We start from the raw sequence: 15,122 nt of genomic DNA, 5'->3' as shown, positions 1-15,122 counted from the left end.
TTTATCGAGCTAATTCTTGAGGAATGCGAGACACAATGGTCTGATTAACCACCAGAGTGTACATTCTCTCCACGTTCTTTTGCGATCTAAAGTGGGGGCTGCTTTGCCTCCACGGCGTAATACTCCGCCTTGTAGTTCTTCAGACGTTACGTAACTGGAAACGGGAGATATCATGCAGCAACTGAATTACGCATCTGAACCTACTTGTAGTAACACGCTTAAGGCCAGCTCGTCATTCAAGAACACCATCTGATCAGTTGTATCCAGATGGCCACTTGTAATGCGAAATTGACCGCCAGGTGCCACAGGAGGCGGAATAGCCAGTGTAAAAGGAGGACTTAAGTATTATGTTGTCAGTAGTGAAGCAGTATCATCAGAATGGGTCGGAGACAACAGCTCACTGACTTCGAACGTGGACTGGTAATTGGATGTCACATGAGTAATAAATTCATCAGGAACATCCCATTTATTCCAAAGCTGCCCCAGTCGACTGCTGGTGGTATTACTGCGAAATGGAAACGCGAAGAGACAGCCACAGATAAACCTACGTCAAGTAGACGCCTATAGTGACGGATAGGGACCGTCGAGCACTATCGGAGAGTGGTTGCAAAAATCACATGAAATCAGCATGCTCCACTTCGTGCTTTCAAGATGATATACTCAGTGATGAAACAAAGCAGTAGGCTTCACCAGAAATATCGACCCTTAAACAATGTGTCTAATAGTGTATTTTAAATACGAGAATATGCCATCTTAGGCACTGTATAGCACTTAAAACACTTGATAATGGCACTTTGAAGCCGAAATCGTGATTGTGTAATTGTAAATGTAACACTGCAAATAAACAACAGTGTAATGGCGGTACTGACTTTAAAGAAATATGTTGTGACTGTGGCCCCGCATTATGAAAAAATTATTGACTGTATAAGCGTGACAATGGAACCTGTCGTAAATCGACATATGTGAGGCCGTGGTATGCGGACAATAACGTCCCTACATTGAACTGGCATGCACAGTCTCCCGACCCAAACCCAATGGAAGATCTGTCAGGTGAGCTCGTGCGTCGACTTTGCTGCAGATTCAAGTGTTCAACACATCTACCTTCTGTAATTTCGGCTCATGAGGAAGAATGGGCTGCCATTCCTCCACAAACTATTAGACATCCAACTGAAAGTGTCCCAAGGAAAGAACAAGCCGTCATATATATCGAATCGTCCCATACTGAGACTTTTGATCGTATATTGTATGCTACTCTGTCTTAAAGAAGTCGTGACACTCTCAATTTAGCTTCATACGTGATCAATAGAAGCTGCAAATGTTGTATGAACATCTACCTAAATCACTTACAACAGCTGGAAAACGTCAATACGGAAGTTAGATGGAAGAAACGGATGAGATTGGAAAAGAGACAGGAACATACTGAGAGAGAGAGAGAGAGAAAGAGAGAGAGAGAGAGAGAAAGAGAAAGAGAGAGAGAGAGAGAGCTGGAGCATGTTGAAGCCAATATTACTCTTCAGTAACCGTGAAATTAATAAAGTGCATTTGTTTTAGAGGTATTTCAGAATCCAATCAAATCCGCATCCGCCAATCCGGGTGCAGAATATCAGTTCCTAACGAAAGAACAGATTCAGAAACAGGCGACGCGTAAGCAGTTGATATATTCTGGAACTGGAAGCTATGAATAATTAATGATGCGAAAGAGTGCCTAATCATGTTGCACGAATGAGATTATCCGAGACAAAACAATTGGTCCATGTATTTATGGATGTTTATTTGGTAAGCTACTCTGCATAATGGCTACCAATATTAATTCCTCATTAATTTGCTTCACGCATGATTTACATTTGCAGGTCATGATTGCATACTCTGCTCATTCCGGCATATGCTCACGACGCAGAGCTATCACAGGGTCGACCACCGTACACAGGTTTTCCTACCTGGCTGAGTCCGTGACCTGAGATTTCATCCCATATGAATTTTCCTGACAGAAGAGCAATGCGTCTATTTGTGTCTGAACAGCTTACGTAATCCACAAAAAAATCATAAAAAATTAGGCTGCATTAAAATATTGCATATATTATACGACACTGTTTACTTTCGTTAACGTTTCTTACAAATATACATTCTGCAGTAACTTACATGGTGTTACTGTGCACATCTGCTTATAATGAAATAGTTAGGATATCACAGTACTTGAAGATACAGCTAAAACAATTTACCACGTGATTCCAGATATTTATAAATATTCGTTTACATATTACTGCTAATAAATTGAAATAAATATTTTCAAAATTGTGAGGATTAAATCCCAAGTTACGTAATCCTCTTACTGTATCACTAGAAGAAATATAAGAAAAACTGTTAACTGCGTAATAAGGAAGTTAAACAAACAACTCCTCAACGATTTCCTTACTTATAAAGGTTATTAGGTACTGTTAACTAAAGTTCCGCATTGCCATTAGTGCAGAGAAAACGAGCTTACAAAGTACTGAACCAGATTTGTGACTGAATGCATTACTTCCTTGCAGACAGAAGTAAACAAGCCGCTCTTAAGGCAAAGTAATCGACGGGTCTATAGGTACTTGTAACTTCGTGTGTACACCAAGGAAGTGTTGCCGGACAACTGCTGTTTTCAGCTGGTACTAATGGTTTAGTAAAATTTGGAAATTTGTGGTAAGCACTTTGGGACCAAACTGGATTACTCACTTCATACGAGAAGGACTACACACACACCTATGAGCGAGGGAGGCCTCGAACCTCGGATTGGGGAGGCGCGCAAACCGTGACCAGACGCCTGAGACCGCACGCCAGCGGCTCCGCATGATGCTTTAGTTCCACACAAAAGTTACTCACATCTCAAATATGTCAAAAAAGAACATCAAAAGTGTGAAATAACCTGCTTGAAATAACCTCAGAAGTCAATGTGAGACGTATGACGAACGTATCCCTTAAGACACTACGGCGAAATGAGGGAAACGACTGTAATGAACACTAATGGTAGCCAATATCTTAACCCGTTAATCATTGACTACCACAGGAGCAATATGCTACCCCTTCCTGTACCTGTTTTTCAAATATCTTTCATTTCATGTTCCTTCGTGTTTAAAGAAACTATGAATCCTGTCGACAAAAAATGGTTCAAATGGCTCTAAGCACTATGGGACTTAACATCTGAGGTCATCAGTCCCCTAGACCTTAGAACTACTTAAACCTAACTAACCTAAAGACATCACAAACATCCATGTCCGAGGCAGGATTCGAACCTGCGGCCGTAGCGGTCGCGCGGTTCCAAATTGAAGCGCCTAGAACCGCTCGGCCACACCGGCCGGCTCCTGTCGACAATATGAGAACTTGTGCAACAGGCGAAACATGTGATAGCGATAAGTACATTTTCAGATGCGGTAGTATCGCATACACAAGGTATAAAAGGACAGTACATTGGTGGAGCAGTATTTGTGCTCTGGTGATTCATGTGAAAAGGTTTCCGACTTGATTTTGGCCCCACTATGGGAATTAACAGACTTCGAACGCAGAGTAGTAGCTGGAGCTAGACGCATGAGACATTCCACTTCGTAAATCGTCAGGAAATTCAATATTCCGAGATCCACAGTGTCAAAGTGTGCCAAGAATGTCAGATTGCAGGCATTACCTCTCACTAAACGACCGAGAGCAGCGGTTTCTGCGGAGAGTTCTCAGTGCGAACATACAAACAAAGGTGCGTGAAATAACCTCAGATATCAATGTGGGACGTACAACGAACGTACGCGTTAGGACACTGCGGCGAAATTTGGCGTTAATGGGATGTATCAGCAGACGATCTACTCGGGTGACCGTGTCAGTTGGGCCCTAGCCGTACGGAAAACAGTGGCCTGGCCAAATGAGTCCCGATTTCAGTTGATAAGAGCTGATGGTTAATTCGAGTGTGGCCCAGACCGCAAGAAGCCATGGACCCAAGCCGTCGACAAGGGACTGTGCAAGCTGGTGGTGGCTCCATAATGGTGTGGCCTGTGTTTTCATGGAATGGATTGGGTCCTTTAGTCCATACCATTAATATAGACCAGAAATATTAACCGATCAGGTACGGCTAGCAGCAAATATAATTGCTGGACACTTATATACGGATTCACCTACAGCAATAAATTTAATTTCATTACTAATTATTGGACAAATACTTCTACTAATTCTATAGTCAGCACTAGCTATAAATCAGGCTTACGTTTTCTCAATTCGAAGAACTTTATATTCTAGGGAAGTCTACTAAACTAATGTTAACAACTCACTATAACCACCCATTCCAATTAGTAGATTATAGACCTTGACCATTAACAGGAGCAATTGGAGCATTAGTTCTAGTATCAGGATTAGCAAAATAGTTCCACCTATTTAATAACATCCTACTCATAATAGGATTTGGAATTACTTTATTAACTGTAATTCAATGATGACGAGATGTAGTCCGGGAAGGAACATATCAAGGATTACATGCAGGATTTGTATCCACTGGATTATGACGAGAATTAATTTTATTTATTGCATCAGAAGTTTTATTCTTTGTATCTTTCTTCTGACCCTTCTTTAGCAGAGGACTGGCACCAACAATTGAACTAGGAATACCATGACCTCCAACAGGAATTCAACCTTTTAATCCTATACAAATTTCATTACTTAACACGGCTTTTCTTTTAGCCTCAGCGGTGACCATAACATTAGTAAACCACAGTCTTAAAGAATCTAATCATTTCCAAGCACTACGAGGACTATTCTTCACAGTACTATTAGGATTATATTTCACAATACTTCAACCATGAGTACTGAGAAACACCATTTACTATCGCAGACGCAGTATACAGATCAACATTCGTTGTTGCTACAGGATTCCAAGAACTCCGTGTAATTATTGAAACAATTTGTGTTAACAATGACGCTGGTTGTTGTGGATTTGTTGCTTTGCGGGCATCTCATCTTCTTTGATAAAGGAAGCAGCGAAATGTAAACAATGTGATAGTGTAGGCTGTCTGAAAGTAACCGAACAACAAAGTAGCAGGAAGAGTTTAGCGTCAAAATTAGTTGTTCTGTATAGATCCTGCAATAAATCTACCTCGAAAATAACTTAGCATATTGTACATAATTCATATGATGTGAATTTAAATTTAGTGTATGGAATGCGTGCAATAGGAAAAGGAAAAAAGGCTGCTCAACTCTAGCGCGGGATTTAGCCATCCATATCGCCCGACTTGAGTTCCCATCGAACATTTATGCACATAATCGAGAGGTCAGCTCGCGCACCAGTAACACATCGCAGTTCTGAGCGACTGTAGAGGGAGCTTGACTCAGTATTCCTGCAGGGGACTTCCAACGACTTATTGAGTGGATGGCACGTGGATTTGATGTACTAAGCTGGCGAAGGTGGTCCGACACGATGTTCGGACGTATCCCATGACTTTTGTCACCTCAGCGTTCAATTGAAATAGAGAGGGTGCTCTCTAGAAAATGCAGAAGGCTTCCTTCTAATTTTGATATTACGAGGGACACAACTGTAATGAATTAGGCCTTATATGGTCTGAGATTTTGTGGAGATACTGAATGAAAATGCCACAATACATTATTGTAGGCGGACTGCTATGACTGATTTTAAGAATATAAGGTATTAAGTTTCAGTTACGTGTCCATAGTTTTTCTTGCAATTTTGTGAACTTTAGTTTTCATATTTAAGGATACAGGGTACATATAAATGGTGGAAAAATCGAATTTTTAATGACTTTATTAAATTCTATAGTGTTTCCTGGTATTGATATATACATTATAGGGTTTTAAATGAAAAATGACCTATATATACCAAATATTTTAAGCTACGGTCATGTATGCCACCACGCCCCCTTTACTGCCAATAGACCTTCTTCAGAGTTGTTATGGACTGGCCATTAGACGAACTGCACCTCTGAATGATGGTACAGCAATGGAAAAATCTGTATTGGCCACCTAATTTCATAAGTTGTCCTCAGATGATCACCCTGGTTACCAAAAAACAAAAGAAAGAGGACAAATATACCATCATAAGCATACTCTCCCTGAGCCTGTTATGAATGAAATAAAACCAGTATTCAGAGACCTGAGTGACACTGTTTTGCTTAGTAAATGTCTTCAAGGGGGCATCCAGAATACAAATGAAAGTTTCAACCATTGCATATTGGAAAGATTACCCAAGAATGATTTTGGAGGACTAAATACATTAGAAGTTGGGGTACTAGATGCAGTCATACGTTTCAATAAGGGAGTGATAGATAGGTTGGAAGTCCTGAAAAATTTATGCATAAAATGAGGCTTAATATGGAAGATCAATTGCTTGTGTGTGACAGACAACAGGTGCGTGAAGCTGAATGATTCGCTCTTCAAGTTACCAAAGAAGTAAGAAATGCTAAAAGTAATGCTAAGAGGAAGCTTGAAGATGAAGAAATACTGCAGGATGAAGACTATGCTTCAGGGATGTTCTGAGGCACATATTAATTCGACTGCTATCTTGATACGCAATTTTCTGCAAGTTGTTTTTCTCAGAATTCAGGTACAAATATTTCCTAAAGTTTATAAAGCATTGCTCTAATTTTTTCTCTTACTTGCAATAGTCCATACTTATGTAGTATACCTAAACTTTATTGCAGAATCAACTAAACTATAGAAATAATAACATTTTAGTAGGAAAAAGATTATAATAATAAAAATGTAAGAAGTTGTAATTTTTATCCTTGTAATATATATAATACGTGGAATTAAATAGGTCTAGTACCTCAGCCATCATGTCATGGATATCTCGTGAAAATTTGGTCTCCATTAATTGTATAACATTTGATTAAAGGGTACCTCAATTTGAGAAAGCATTTTGGAAAAAACTGCGTCAATTTCTTTGTATTTTTAATAACCCTAAGCAGGTTCAAAAATATTCAAAATAATTCTAATTTGTTTAGAAAGTATATTGCATTACCTGATATCAACAAATAATCTGCAAATCATATACATTACAAACAGTACCTGAAAGAAGTAGATGTTGATTTTTACATAATATTGAGCTGGAAAAGTACCCTGTAGCCTTAAACATTTATTACTGCGTAAATTGTGGGGGTGTTTGAAAGACAACAGGTTAAATAGAGACTGCATCATGATCTTTATGTTTTGATCAACTCATTTGATTAGGCAATATCATGTTGTAAGTACTGTTAATTAAGGACCTGTTCACACTCCACGAGAGCGCCTCAATGGTGCAGATGTGAATTCGCTGTTACGAACAGTCATCTTTCAGAACTGAAGAATGAACACTTTTGGTAATATACTACGATTAGCGCATATCAGCTCTGATGCAGTAGAGATTCGCTGAGCACATAAAGCAGAGGTACTCAGACTGGATTTGAATGGACGGAACGAAACTTCAGTAGCAGTTTATCGAACTTAAATAATATTTTTTTTTGCTGTTCTATTCACAAGAGAATGAGAGAGAGAGAGAGAGAGAGAGGGGGGGGGGAGGGAGAGGGAGACAGAAAGATCTTACTGCACCAAGCTAATTTAGTTATACCAACAGTTAGAAAAATCTGCGTCAGGTTACATATTATTGTAGAAATACGATAGTGGCTGGCTTGGAGAAGGTTATTCTGTTCCAGTTAACTCTTGGTTTTGGGAATGGCATCAGATGCTCATAAATCAACAGTATAAAACTGTTGTTGTTGCTGTAGAGCTCATATCGAACTATTCTTCACCGTCGCATTTTCAGTTTTGACAATCCAAATACTTTTGCTTCAGTATACTGCTGACCTAAAAGTTATTACAAATTTGTTTGTGATGCGTTGTCCTGTCCCAAGTCCGTCTTCTATGTTTATGGTCTAATTGCTGATATTGATATAAGTTTATTTTAAAAGCATATGTAAGTATTTTCATAGCTCTTGCAAACTAAAATGAAAATCAATATCTTAAAAAGAGTGATTGCAGAATATATCATTGCTTCACGTTCCTTAGGCTCGCAACCCCTGTTTCTTATCTGATTTTACTCCTGTTCTAAAATGTTCATACAATATTCACATCAGGCAGATAAGCTACTAAAAGAATCCAGTGCTCTGAAATATTGGTCACAACTTTTCATATTTGATATTCTGTAATGTGTGCGTAGAAACATAAACGTGGTCCCATTCGCTACATTTTGTATACAGGAAAACATTAAATCTCAAAACATCCTGTCACGTAAATTTCAATGGTTATGTTAATAGAAATGTCGGTTGCATTCGTGTGTCATCGACGATTAATGATCAGGTGTATCGTAAACTGGACTTTCGATATAATTACTGTGCATTATTATCTGAGTTGGGAGCCGATATTGAAATGCGTTTTATCAATACAGCCTGTACATCCATTAGTAATATACAAATGCTTCGAAAGCTTCTGATAGAGCAGTATTTAAATTCCTCATATATTTCACTGTAATTAGATTTACCGACATAATTCACCTTTTTTCTGAGGCAGACCGATAGAGTTTGAAACTATTAATCGTTCTACAACCCTAAAGCATAGTTTTGAATACCCGCATTACATTTATTTAAAAAAAGACGGACTATAAGAGAAAGTATATTAATTGTTATTGTTGTCCAAGATGCCACTGTGCTTCGTTGGCACGTTCATCTACATCTACATCTACATTGATACTCCGCAAGCCACCCAACGGTGTGTGGCGGAGGGCACTTTACGTGCCACTGTCATTACCTCCCTTTCCTGTTCCAGTCGCGTATGGTTCGCGGGAAGAACGACTGTCTGAAAGCCTCCGTGCGCGCTCTAATCTCTCTAATTTTACATTCGTGATCTCCTCGGGAGGTATAAGTAGGGGGAAGCAATATATTCGATACCTCATCCAGAAACGCACCCTCTCGAAACCTGGCGAGCAAGTTACACCGCGATGCAGAGCGCCTCTCTTGCAGAGTCTGCCACTTGAGTTTATTAAACATCTCCGTAACGCTATCACGGTTACCAAATAACCCGGTAACGAAACGCGCCGCTCTTCTTTGGATCTTCTCAATCTCTTCCGTCAACCCGACCTGGTACGGATCCCACACTGATGAGCAATACTCAAGTATAGGTCGAACGAGTGTTTTGTAAGCCACCTCCTTTGTTGATGGACTACATTTTCTAAGCACTCTCCCAATGAATCTCAACCTGGTACCCGCCTTACCAACAATTAATTTTATATGATCATTCCACTTCAAATCGTTCCGCACGCATACTCCCAGATATTTTACAGAAGTAACTGCTACCAGTGTTTGTTCCGCTATCATATAATCATACAATAAAGGATCCTTCCCGTTGTCGGGAAGGAAAGTTGAGCTCGTGTAAATATGGAGGGCGTGGAACTAGCTTTTGTGATTAATTGCATATATTGGGTGGGAGCGTGCAGACACACGCATTTCAACCGGTAGCTAAAATAGTGACAATTTTCAAGTAATAAAACAAATCCTGGTATCATTTGTTACGATTATACTTGGCGGTCACGAATAAGAATTAACAAATACAGATTACAGAGAGTTTCAAAAAGATTCATCCGTTTTCCTATAGCTACAGCTTATAAATGAATGAAGACAGAACCTAGAAATAAATTCGAACTCAACGAAGTTAAGAGATGACCTTTGTAAGTTGCTGGTTGATGTGGTTCCTAGTTAGCTTGTTTATCACAAAATTTCGAGAACAAATCAATAATAGTATTATTCAACAGTTCAGTGCACCTCCTCTGGGGCAGCTGCAAGGAAGGTCCCCTGATCTCACCATATGTGACTTTTTTGTGATTTTGGGGAGGTGGGGGAGGGAGAATATGAAAGATTCCACCTACTTGTCCATTCCTCCAACAACTCCACGTGATGCACTTTTGTCAAATGAAGACATGTTAGGAGACCATAGCTGTTCTGTGATACACATTGTTGGTGATGTACTCCAAAACAAATTCATCTCCCACAGAAGCTAAACCTATTCATATTCCCATTGACACACCGTATATCAAACTTATTCAGAAAGAAGGATATTGAAAGCAGCTTCTCTACTAAAATTAAATTACAACAAAAAGTTTTTGTACTTTCAACATTGCAGCCCAGTCAGAAATCGTGATAATCTAATATATAAGAAACTATCACCCTCAATTGCGATGATGAAACGAACCTTTACCTAGGTTTCAGCTCAAATAATTGTGCCTTCTTCAAAAGATATACCTGAATCTATAATTTGTCTAAGAGAGCATGGTGTACGCTGTTTTAGTTTTATTTCTAGACCATGTCCTCTTAGACAAATTATAGATTCACGTCTATCTTCTGTAGAAGGCTCAATTATTTGGGCTTAAACCTAGGTAAGGGTTTGTTCCATTACTGCAATCGAGGCTGATAGTTTCATATATACAACAAAAATCATTCCAAGGCCGCCTAAAACTGTACATTCCTCAGACACCCAGAAGTTTTGAGGTTAATTCTGAAGCACACCTTGACGCTTTTAGCCTTGGAAACCTAAACTCATTTTCATTATTTTGCAGTCCAAATTGCTGAAGAAAGCCATTCAGTGAGAAAGATTGAGAACTACATGAAAATTGTACACCTAGCTTAAGGGAAGGTCAGTGGGAACCTGTCAAAAGAAATGTAAATACATACAGCAGACATACACACACACACACACACACACACACACACACACACACACACAAAGCGACCTCCTGACTATAGTCTTAATGAGCAAACCGAATTGGCTCATACTCCTTTCGTGAAAAGCATCCAGGAGGTACTGTCCACTACTGTCCACGCTACAACGCAGCGCTTCCTCCCCTGTTTGCAGATCATTAAACAGATATTAGAGTATTTTATGTACCTATTGCAGTAAGAAAAATTTGTGGGATTAAACATTAATAAATCTTAATTTACTGTCGTCACTATTGTTTAAATCGCACATTGCACATGAGGTTTTTACGTATCTTCTTTTCCACATTTATTTGTCTATGGTCCCGCGGAATAGGTCTGTAATATTTTAATTTACTAAATTCCATCAACGTCTCTGCATTTAAGGTCCTAGAATAAATGTAAAACAGATTTTCAACTTAATGGAACAGTATTACGCGCCTCTTTTCCTCGAAATGTCACCAACACGTAATGTATAACAATTACAGTATCTTTGACACCCATGTATTGCTGTAATCACTCTGTATCTGTTCCATATGTTATATGTGAGAGAAAAGAAGTGGTGTGGTTTCGTAATATTGTTTGTGGCTTGATGAAAACGTACAGTAATGGAAAACGATGTGTGGATGTGTGACAACACATGAATATGATTTGTTGCAGAAAATTGTGGAAAGAAATGCTCCAGGCACATATTTCACTGAATCTGCAGCTCTCTAGCGTAACTATGTAACGTACCTACAACAAATAAAGCCTATGATCGTCTGTGAAAATGGACTCGATAAGCAACCTGAGCTATCAGTAATCTGAATCTAATCTGCATAACACTGTGTGCGTGTTGTGTGAGTGTCAGTTTCACTGTCATTTAAGCCCTCAACAGATCGTTACATGAAAAACATAAAACTAACATTTAGATAAGTTATCTGACTGCGTATTTGAATATGAAAAACTACAGGAACAAATGAACCTGTAACAATAAATACCTAAGCTATCTGACTGTGTGTTTGAATAAGACTTCACAAGTGATTCAGAATCTAACTTGTGCAACTGAATTTTGTGGGTTAGAGTACATGACGTGTTACGGTGAGTCAGTATCTGTGTTTTGCGTTCAGCTCTATAGATGACTGCCTTTTTCCACGTTGTTTACAGCAATTCGCAGCAGCATGCAGCAGCAGCGGCTAAAGCTTATTGTTACTAAGAAAGAATTAAATAAAAAGGAGATTTGTTGGGTCCTGTTGACTATTAAATAACTTGTAAGAAATGATTTCCTAAATTGAGAGTATCTAAAAACTTCTGAAATCACCAAGACCAATAATAGTCTGACAAGTAATAAGAATGGCGAAATGCCTGACAGTAACCTTATAAGTATGGATAATGCATGAGTGCGAGATTAATAAATTATTTCAATTTCAAAGTTACATTAACATTTAATAACCACTGCATCTTTATGAATTAGATGTGGAGAGTAATTATTATTATTATTATTATTATTATTTGAAGGATAAGGAGTTTTCTTTAACTGACAAGCAAAACATGGGATTATTGCAGACTCGAACAAACAGTCACGAGCCTAACCACGGAATTGCGCTTTACGCGATGCTTGCGAATTTTACCTTGAATTCCATTTTCAAGCGTAGTTAAGCCACCTAAATCTCTCGTGGCCATATAAATGAAGTCAGGCCTTGAGTGTGGTAAGATCTGTCATCACCTACGTGAGGGCAGCGTGATACGTCTTCTGTCTCCGAGCCCTAGACCGATACTACTGGAATTTTACTCTTACAGGGAGACCTCGACTCACAACAATGATTAGAATGGTGCTCCCATGTTTCGCCCTCAGATTGTTACTATCGATATCTGAGTGCTTATTAATTTCCAGTCTCACACAATGCAAAGAATAGCCTTAAGTTGGCTGTGTTGTTATCGTTACTCAGTGCAATATTTATGTAATGGAGAGTTCTCACACACTCCTTACAACCATCGTTATTATACCTACATAAATGTGATTTATAAAAAATTAAAATGCTATTTGACCAAAATATGCAATTCGTCCGATGATGAATTGTACCAATTAGATCACGGTAAGGACCGTCTTTCAATAAAAATAATAAGAAGCATTTTGTGGCTGGTTGCAACTGCACACCAAGTTCTAACTTTAGCACGCTCACAGCAACAGCTGTGGAAGCAGTAACTGAAACATGCTCGCCGTGTTATGGGACTACAGTGACTGTCGTCTGGATGTTAGCCGTACGTCCAGTGAAGGGAAAATCAAACGTTTGTGAAATATAATTGAAAACCTCTACCCTAAACGAAAAGGTAAAACTGACGTCACGGCGGAGCGTTCAAGCAGAGAAAAGTATATCACTTTAAAATAGGAAATTTCCTTTGAAAATTAAATTTTTGTAGCCCATAGAATAAGATAAAATTTACAAGTCTCTATATTCAGTCATGCAGTCTTGTAACATCATAGTGCTAGTGGTGCCATATTATACCTCTTCGCATTACGGAGGGGTTGTAAGTAGGCTGTTTATGTTTTCTCTATGTAAGTAGGCTGTTTATGTTTTCTTATTGGCAATGTTACGTAGCGCTCAATACGAAAATCACTGGCTGTGCTGTGTGCAGTCTGTGGCTGCTTTGCATTGTTGTAATACTCGCCATTGTAGTGTTAGGCAGCTGGCTGTGAACAGCGCGTAGCGTTGCGCAGTTGGAGGTGAGCCGCCAGCAGTGGTGGATGTGGGGAGAGAGATGGCGGAGTTTTGTAATTTGTCATGAACTGCTATATTTATATATGATGATATCAAGGTAAATACATTGTTTGTTCTCTATTAATATCTTTCATTTGCTAACTATCCCTATCAGTAGTTAGTGCCTTCCATAGTTTGAATCTTTTATTCAGCTGGCAGTAGTGGCGCTCGCTGTATTGCAGTAGCTTGAGCAGCGAAGATTTTTGTGAGGTAAGTGATTTGTGAAAGGTATAGTTTAATGTTAGTCAGGGCCATTCTTTTGTAGGGAATTTTGAAAGTCAGATTGCGTTGCGCTAACAAAATATTGTGTGTCAGGTTAAGCACAGTCCTGTATAAATTGTTCAAAGGGGAAGTTTCATATGTCGACCCTTAGCCAAGGATATCTCACTGGAATCTTCTGATTTTTTGTTGTAGTTTGTGTAATTAGTGTAGATTTTGTTTATTGCTAGCGCGTAATTGTAGAGAAAATCTCCTTTGTAGTTGCAGACTTTCATTGTTGTATAGTAAAACAGTTGTGGCATGCATGTAGATTTGCACCAAGTATTTCGCAGCTGCAATTAACTAGATATTATTTTCAGTGCTATGTTAATGTGTTCTCTTATTTTTGATCTTCAAATTGTGTTTTTCTGTGTTGTCGTGTGAAATACTGTGACAATAATGGCGTGTGAAAAACGTAATACTAGGCTCCAAAGTAAACTGAGAAATGACAGTGAAAATGAAAGCAGTGTGTTAGCGCCGCAGAGTAATGAATTAACTAATGTTCAAAGTAGTAATTTGGTAATTGCGCATAGGGAAATGGAGCGGGCGGCAAACAATGGTGTAGACAGTGAAACAGGTAGTGAACAGGGAAGCGTTATCGATCGATTGGTCGGCAACAGCTCGCCTCAGGAATCGCGAATGACAGAACACAATATCGCAAATACTGTAGATTCAGGTTTTGGGTCATCACCGTTTTCTCAAATAAGTCAAGACACATTTTCTGCTTGTCAAAATGTGAATGTTGCCGGTGCAAATGCACTGCCGAAAAGCGCAGAGAAACAGATTCCAGACACTAATACATTATTATTGCAATTAATGCAACAAATGGAACAAAATCAGAGACAAATGGGACAAAATCTTAAAAAGTTAGACACAATGGAACAACACCAGAGACAAACACAGCAACAGTTAGACACAATGGAACAACACCAGAGACAAACACAGCAACAGTTAGACGCAATGGAACAAAATCTTCACACCACGCTTGAACAAACACGTGAAGATTTAACTATTGAGTTACATAACATTGAATCGAAATGTCAAAAAGTCTGTAATGACGTAAAAACACAAATTTGTGAGCATTTTCAACCTATTTTTTCGCGGCATTAAAATGTATTACAGAATCACGAAGCAGCCAAAAAAGAACTGCAAACCATTGTTCATGAAAATCACGACACCTTGCAAGCTAAAATTGACTCAGTTGCATCTACCGATTCAGTTACGCAACTTGCAAAAACTCAGGAAAACTTAAAGGACACAGTAGATACTCTGAAACTTGGTTCAGAAAAACATACAGAGGAAATAATTTCACTATCGGATAAAGTAGCTGAACTTTCAGATCAGTTCACTAACTTATCTACAAAGGTAGATGATGATCTGAATGACACAAGACCTGTAGCCTTCACTGACACTGAAGAGTGCGAACAAATTAGGAAATTCAAACAAAATCAGA

The sequence above is a fragment of the Schistocerca piceifrons genome, chromosome 1 (assembly GCF_021461385.2).
Source record: "Schistocerca piceifrons isolate TAMUIC-IGC-003096 chromosome 1, iqSchPice1.1, whole genome shotgun sequence".
NCBI classification, from domain to species: Eukaryota; Metazoa; Arthropoda; class Insecta; order Orthoptera; family Acrididae; genus Schistocerca; species Schistocerca piceifrons.
Note: the sequence above shows the minus strand (reverse complement) of the source record.